Below are 8,626 nucleotides of genomic sequence, written 5' to 3' on the forward strand. Positions count from 1 at the left end.
ACTTCCTTGTTCCCCTTTTCATTTAAACATGTTCTTCCTACTTCCCAGGATCTATCCTCCATTAGACTCCTTATTTACCCTTTGGATTTCTCACACAAGAAAAATAATACAATATTTAAGCTTGTGTGCCCAATTTATTACTTAACATTACTTAATATTATGGTCTTGAGGTGCATCTATTTTCCTACAAATGATTCAAGTTTATCCTTCTTTATGGCAGAGTAGTGCTCCATCGTATATAAATACAATATTTTCTTTAACCATTCACCTGTTGATGGGCATATAGGCTGTTTCCAATAGTTAGCTATGATAAACTGTGCTGCTATAAGCATAGATGTGCATATATTGCTGTGGTAAAGTGCTTTTAATTCTTTCAAGAAAACACCAGAAGGGGAATAACAGGGTCAAATGGAACCTCTAGTACTAATTTTTTGAGGAATCTCTGTACTGGGTGTTGGATCTTATCAAATGCCTTTTCTACATCCATTGAGATGATCATGTGATTTATGTCCTTGCTTCTGTTAATGTAGTATATTACATTTATTGGTTTGCATATGTTGAACCACCCTTGCATCACCACTGGGATGAATTCTACTTGGTCATGGTGTATAATCTTATTGACAATTTGATGAATTCTGTTTGCCAGTATCTTATTGAGGATTTTTGTATCTATGTTCATTAAGGAAATGGGCCTGTAGCTCTCTTTCTTTGTTGGATCCTTCTCTGATTATGGTGTCAAGGTAATGCTTGCTTCCAGGAATAAGTTTGGGAGTATTGGTTCCTTTTCAATTTCCCTAAAGAGTTTGAGGACTGGTTGCATTAGATCTTCTCTAAAGTTCATGTAGAATTCAGCATTGAGTCCATTAGGACCTGGGATTTTTTTGTTGGTAGGTTTTTAATTACATCTTTAATTTCATTGATTGATACTGGATTATTTAGAAGTTTTAAATCTTCTTGATTCAGCTTTGGTAATTTGTATGTAGCTAGGAATCTGTCCATTTTTCTGAGTTTTGTATCTTTCAAAGGACTTTTTAATCTGGATATTTGTTTGAATCCATTTTATGAAATCCAGTTGTTTCCTGTGTTGGGCATTCATGGTTTCCATTACTTTCCTAAGCCATTCTATTTTTTAGATTTGTATCTACTCTAGATTTACTGACCATGTCCATCATTATAGTCATCATCTCTTTAGTTATCTGTGTAATTATATTTGATTTGGTTTTTTCTAGCGATTCATTCATCTGCCTTGTTATTTCCACTGCTACCATTTCAGAAAGTTCTGCTGGGTGGCTTTTGATTTCTTCTACCTCAATGCCCCCTGCCTTTGCCTTGGGTGAGCTAGAGGTCTGGGGTTGCATCTTGGTTCTATGTTTTCTCATTTTCTATTTTTTATTTGCTGTCTGCATCGATGCTTATACATTGCCTGTGGGAGGTAGCTTTACCAGTACTGAGACCACTTTTGGAAGTGATTACTTTTCAGAGATGTCTTCTTGGTATAGCTGGATTCTGGCTTTTGAGTCTGTCCCAAGGTCCTACCTCTTCAGTTTATTAGGAGAGAGAAATTGTTGCCTATTTGGCCTAGCACCGAGTTCTTTGGCACTGGCCTGTGTTATTGTTTATGACCCCAGACAATCTCAGTATTGGCATGCAAGGAAGAACAACTGATTACAACAACTATGTCACCTTGGATAAAGTAGTACAGTCAGTACTAACAATAGCATCAAGAACAGTCTAAAAATGACAGGCTGTGACAACATTTGCCACCTTTAACAATAGGTACAGAATTCATAGTCATATAACAAAATCTAAAGCAAATCAGAAAATGATTTACAGTAAATGTCCTCTCAATAGAGTGATTTTATCCTCAGGGGAGAAAATGTAAAAAGATAAGAGGAAAAAATAGAAAAATAAAAGAAGAGAAAGAGATTAGAAGAAGCAAGGCTGATGGACAAAGGAAAATTACCCAAGCTTCAGGTCACTGGTGAAGAAGACAGGAGGGAAAGAATGAAGATAAAAACAAAAATAACAAAACAAAACAACTAAAAACAATTTCACACACATGAAGAACAAAAACAAGGAAAACAATTTCTCTATGGTCTCCTGCCTGTGGTCATCTTCTAGGGTTTACAGTTTTGTGGTAGTGTCCAATTCAAGGTGTGACTCTGCTGTCCCTGGTAGATAAAGAATGCTATCAGAGCCCCAATTTGTGCTGGATGATCCCAGCAAGGCTGCAACAGTATTAGGGCAGGGTGCTGATTCTGATGCTTTCAACTCCACAGAACTGAACTTCCGCAGGCTGATCCTGGCCTCTGGTTGTGAGGTTGGAGCCTGAGTTGTTCAGTCTAAAACACTCTGGGTGTCTCTTGCCAACTTGACCATGGCCTCTTACTCCTGGATATCTCCCTCAGTTGTCCTTCATACAGTCACTGTGGGATTTCAACACTGGGAGCCCTGAAATGAAGCCAACCCACAGCTACTCCAAGTCCTGGGTTCAGTTAGCTCCTCCCTAAAATGGCATCCAGCCAAGCCTCAATTAGAGGATTAATATCTAGAACATATAAAGAACTCAAAAAACTTAACAGTAAAAAAAAAAAAAAAATCAAATATCCCAATCAATAAAGGGGAAAATGAATTAAACACATTTCTCAAAAGAAGTATACATGGCCAAAAAGTATATTCAATATTGTTAGCCACTGGGAAAATGCTAATGAAAACTACTGATTTTCCATCTTACCCCAATAAGAATGGCTATCATCAAGAATACAAAAAATACCAAATGATGGGGAAGATGTGTGGGTAAAGGAAGCTTCTACCCTGCTGGGGGGAGTGCAAGTTATCACAGTTACTATACAAATAAGTACAGTGATAAAAGCTACCATTTGACCCAACTATACCTGTCTTTGGTATATAACCACAGCACTTAAAGTCACTATAATATAGGGATGCCTGCATGCCCATGTTTATTATGGTACAATTCATAATAGCCAAGGTAAGGAACCAGCCCAGATAGCCATCAACAGATAAATGGACAAAAATATGATATATTATATAATCTATGATATCATAGATGATAAATATGATATATGGAGTATTTAGCCACACAGAAGAATGAAATTCTATAATTTTCAAGAAAATGGATGGATCTAGAGACCATGATGTTGAGCAACATAAGTCAGTCACCGAAAGACAAATATTGTATGTTCTCCCTTGTATGTTGAATCTAAAAAAGATGACAAGAAAGTAGAAGAGACTATTATTAAGAAGAAGAAGGAAATAAAAGGGGGTGGGAGTGGATAGCATAGCAGGAAATAGGGAGATGGATATGAGCAACATTATACATAAAAGTTGTGCAAAATTTATGCACACTGACCCCTCAAAAAATGTGAAACTAGAGGAGGAGACAGGGCAAAAGGGATGATGGAGGAGTGGATATGAGCAATGTATGTTAAATGCATGCACAAATCTGCCAAAATGAAACCAATTAATCTGTATAGCCAAATTAAAAGTGAGTGAAAAAAAAATCTGCCCAAGCTTCCTGTGCAATTTGCCAAACTAGTTTGAAAATATTTATGGGCCAGTTAATGGCCAAGAATAGCCAAATGATTTTGGGGAAAAAACAATGAGAATAGAAGGATTTTCTCAATTGTGTCAAAATGCTTACTACAAAGCAATTATAATTGAGACTATATTATATTGGTTGGGAGGAAGGGAAAACTAAAAAGGACAGAATTCTAAGCCTAGAAACAGTATCAATCATAAATAGAAACTTCGTATATGATAAATGGCATTGTTTCTCAATAATTCAATAAATGATATTAAATAATTGTCCAAAGTATGACAAAATACAATTATGGGGGCCGGGAATTTAGCTCAGTGGTTCTGCTGCCTACCTCCCAAGCTCAAGGTCCCAAGTTGGATCCCCAGTACAAAAAAAAAACACCCAAAATAAATTAATTAAAACTAAAATACAATTATGTTCATATGTTACATGAAAATCACAATCAGATTGAAAATGTGAAGCAAAATGTAAGACAGGAAATCATTACACTGCTTTGTGACACAAGCAGTAAAGAATATATAAGCTTTTGACTTGTTTAAGAAATGGATAAATAAACTACATATGGAAGGAGATATTGGCAAACACTGATGAGCAGCAATCCAGCTTCTCGTTGACCCCCCTGTGTCTTTTCGGGGCCACCATGGGAAATTACAAAGGCTTTACTTGGCAGCTGTACTAGGAAAGCTGCTCTTCCTACGCTGGGCTTGGCCCAAGGCCGGTGCCTTGCATTCTCAGAAGGGAGCTATAGTCAGGGCCTCAGGCCCATCTGGCAGATCAGGCTTTGTGCATATTTGCATTGAAGCACTTTCTTTCCCAGGTTACTTTCTCTGAGACCTTGGGGTAGAGGCGTTCTGGGACCTGTGAGGAGATCTCCTAAGGGAAGGAAAAAGGACAGGGAAAGCCTGAGGACACACTTTCTCCGCTGACTCAACACCACTTACTTTTCCATTTTTACCTCTTCTTCCTCCCTGCTCCCTTCTCTTCTCCCTTGAGTTCAGAAAGCTTCTGGAGACATTGGCTTGGACGTTCCTCAACAGTGACAACTTCTGTGTGTGTGATGACCCATTTGACTCTTCATGTGTGCAGGGGCAGAGAGTGCTTTCTCTGCCTTTGGTCTCTTGCATACACTAAAGGCAGTAAGTAATGAAAGGCTTGACTCTTCTTTTTGGCTTATTGCTTTAACGAGCTGCTCTGACATTGGCAGCTCAGCCATCTGTCTCTCCTAGCTCACTCAAGCTAGTTACAATAGCTAGTAATTGATTGTAATTGATAAATGTTTAATAACCCCACTATAAAATATTTTTCAAGTTAATTTAAAAAATTAGGAAATTGGAAAAGAACACACAAGGTTCACAGAAAGGGAAAGAGTGGTCTGTAAACACACACAAATTTCTTAAAGGTTTCTTAGAGCTATGTTCTAGCTCAGGCAGTGGGCAGAAAACACCAGGGGCTGATTTCTCCTCAGCCTTTTGTTCTCTTCAGATTTTCAGCAGATTGGATGATGCCACCATATTTGGCAGGACATACTCTCTAAAAACAATACAATAAAATAATGTAATAATAAAAACTCAAACAAAAAAGCAACTACTTAAAACATTAAACTCTGAGATTTCTTAAGATTTTTATTTAAGAGGTCAAAAACCTGCGCTGGAAAGCTAAAGCTGAGATTTCCTTACAAAGATACATTTTAGAGCCCCAAATAAATATTAAACATAATAAATTCCATCATACAGTAATCCTCTTAGTTTAAGTGTCTGTAATTGAAAAACACTAGACAGTCTTAATTGTATTACAAAATTTATTCCTATAATTAATTCAACCAAAGTCAAAAATTTATAATTTCTTTTTATTTATAAAACTAAAAATTCAGTACCCATTCCTGTTAAAGGACTATTCACAATGTAAGAGACAGGTATTTTCTTCACATGATAATATTTATTTGGTGTACCCACTTTCGGTATTTGCAAAGTACCTGGTTGTAGACTTGCTTTCTTACCAAGAATGAGAAAAGCTAGACAACAATATAAATACATCCAATAACTACATAGGAGTTAGGATGTTAGAGGGTGAGGAAGCATATCAAGCCAAGCTTGACATTCTGAGACATTTTCCTTCCTGGGCACTTGTCAATTTATAAATGGCACAGCCTTGTATAAAACAAGAGCTGCAGGGACAATAAACTAAACAGCCCCTCAGCCTTATTTGCCCACAGAGACAAAACTTAAAGTCTTAGATTATGAAGGCATTCAAGGGTTAAGAATCAAGGATTACCAAAGAAAGGGCAGTTTCCTGAAGGCATTTGCTTATCCATAGTCAGAGAGAAGCTAGAAGATTAAAAGGTGAAGCTGAAATAGTCTTATAATCTTCACATAGGGTTCAGGCAGCAAAAACTGGAATCCTACCTCTAAAGGAAAAGGGCCTATGTGAAAAATGTATGAATTCCCCTTTTGTTCTCAGAGGGATTCAAACCAGGGGTGAAAAGCAATGAGAAACAGGTCAGCCCTAAGGAGGAATGGAAATCAGCTTCTAACCAGTTGGATCCCAAATTGGTTAAAAGTGATGTATTCTCCTTTAGCTAGGAGGCAAAAGTAAATCCTGGACATAAACAAAATTAACTAGAGCCGTAAATTATCCTTAAAAAGTTTTCTACACTTTTTTTGGTACTTGATCACACTTATTAGGTCAGTGAGGAGTTGGCTAAATGATTACAAACAAAAGAAAAAATGGACAAATCCATGTTCACAGGGTTTTAGAACTTGGAATTATTGTGCCCAGATTTTAAAATATCTATAATTAGTACATCAAAAATCTTACCAGAAAATTAAATTCTATTTTTCAAAGATGGAAACTCTAGAATGCGAAATACAATATTTAAAAGTATGAACTCAATAGATGGCTTTAACATTGTTTAGAAAAGAGGATGAGTAAAATAGAAGATAAAAACAAATACAGAAAAAAATAATAGGAGAAAAAATTTAAGTAACATAAGGAAGAGACAGAAAGTGCTAAAAAATTTTCCAAATTAAGTGAAACCCGAGTCCCAGCCTGTGCCACCCTTCTCAAAAGCATCTGATTTCCTGCTTCCAGGGCCAGGGCTTGCTCAGAATATGCGAGAAGCACCCGCTCAGCTGGAAGAATCTCTTAGGGAAGACCCCAGCCCTGTGGAAATGCTGGGACTCAGCGGGCTCTTGAGCGCCCTCAGCACAAAGTTTTCGTGGAAAAGGAGGTCATGGACCTTCTCTACAGCACAGCGGAGGCTGAAATTCCCAACGCCCTGCCACAGAGGAGGCAGCTTGCTAAACCGGTGACGGTCGGGGTTTGGGTCAGAGCCTGATGGAACCAAGCTTGCCAATCTTCAGGCACCCACTTGCAGGGGCTTCAGTCAAAATTAGATCCCCTAAAGGAAGAGAGGGATGAAGCTGGAAATAAAATAGAGCAATGCCAGATCAACTCAGGACAGACATGTTCATGGCCACAGAAGGGAAGTACGGCAAAAAGTTTTTGTTATTAGGAGCCCAAGCAGATTACCATAGAAAAGCACCAGCCGTCTTAGGGCCTTCCTGAACTCCACCGAGATAAGCGGGCAGAGGAGCCAGCCTTCAGGACACCCGTGGAAGAAACCTGCAGGGGAGCAGCAGGAGATGGAGGCCTGAGTCACGCTGTTCCTGGAGACCGCGTGAAGGAGGAGGCTGTCGTCCGAATTCTGGGGCCTCCAAGCAAAAGAGCTGCACCTGAAGCATTTATACCTCTTCCTACCCCCAATCCTAATCACCCATCCCACCCTGGAAACGACTTGGACTCCGAGGCCCAGGAGAGGAAGCGGCCGCCAGTGAGTATGGCGGTGATGGAGGAGGCCCAGTGCAGAAGCAGAGGTTCGCTGTCCAGCTTATGGGCCTTGGGACCCACTGGCGAGGTGGCAGTCTGAGAGAAAGCACGCATCCCCTACCTTCCAGCTGCCACTCTCACCCGCAGGCTCAGAGCCCCCCTGCCCAGGGCTCTGGGGTTGAAAGCAGCTCAGGGGTGGGACCCTCTCCTCCTCTGCAAGCAGCAAGGCTGAGCCCAGGAGACAGCAGCACCCCCCAAACCTGAGGTTTTTCCCTGTCTGCAGCTGTCCCTGCTCCAGGGAGAAACGGCTGTCAGAGGACCACAGGCCACAGCCAGGCCCGGCTCCCGTCAGCTCTCGCTCGGCTCGGCCCACAATGCCGCTGGCCCGGGCCTCACGCTCTGCACCTGGCTGTTAAAAAACGTGCTCCAGCACCCTAAAAACCAGGAGAGCCACCTCCTGGACACCCTGGGGCTCAGAGCTCTGCAGGAACATCTCAGCTCCCAGCAAACGCGGCGCCAAAGCCAGCCACTCGGAGTCCTTCTCCTCCCCCAGCACACAGGCCAAGCCCCAGGTCCCTGCCGGCCACCTTCCAGCCCGAGACCCCTTCTGTCCCGGCGAGTGGAACTGGGACAGGCGGCGCTCTGTCTTCGCAGACCAAACAGTGAAAAGCTCACAGTGGAGGAGGAAGAAAGCCCCACCGAGCGGGACTCGGCCATCTGCAGGAAGGAGAACGCGGAGGCCAGCACTTACAGCTGAATGACCCGTGTCTTGAGGAAGCTAGCTTTCCTTGGTAAAGAAACCATGCCAGATAACAAACAAACAAATACCTAAGGTCAGAAGATGACGAGTGCCCGGGAAGTGTGCAGGAGGCTTTCGTCACTGCTATTCACAAGACAGCAGCTTGGAAACAGCAAGAAGCAATGCGCTTACTCTATTTAATACAACAGCAGTTATGCCAGTCTTCTACTTCCTGTTACTCAGACTTCATCTTCTCCCTCAGGAGGGAGGCTTCTCCCGTTCAGACTTGCTACAGAATCCTGTGTTAAGTTTGGTCTCTGGCCCCCTCCATCCACTTAAGTCCTCAGGCACTGACAGTGACGGCTGGAGTTGTCGCCGAGTCCAGCTGGATGTGACTGTGCCTTAATGGGTTGGCAGAATGTAGCCAAGAACGGATGGTCCTGTTTGTTTTAAACAGTGTAATTGCAACATGACAAGGACCGAACATTATCCTAGTTTCATGT

The 8,626-nt window shown here is 41.2% G+C and overlaps 1 pseudogene; it reads left to right on the top strand.

Moving 5' to 3' along the window:
- Positions 1-2,185: 2,185 nt before the first annotated feature.
- On the top strand, positions 2,186-8,553 carry LOC110349439 (rho GTPase-activating protein 17 pseudogene; annotated as a pseudogene).
- The last annotated feature ends 73 nt before the right edge of the window (positions 8,554-8,626 follow it).

The sequence above is a fragment of the Heterocephalus glaber genome, unplaced genomic scaffold, assembly GCF_053883595.1.
Source record: "Heterocephalus glaber isolate CG9 unplaced genomic scaffold, H.glaber_assembly_v1.0 deba00001550, whole genome shotgun sequence".
NCBI classification, from domain to species: Eukaryota; Metazoa; Chordata; class Mammalia; order Rodentia; family Bathyergidae; genus Heterocephalus; species Heterocephalus glaber.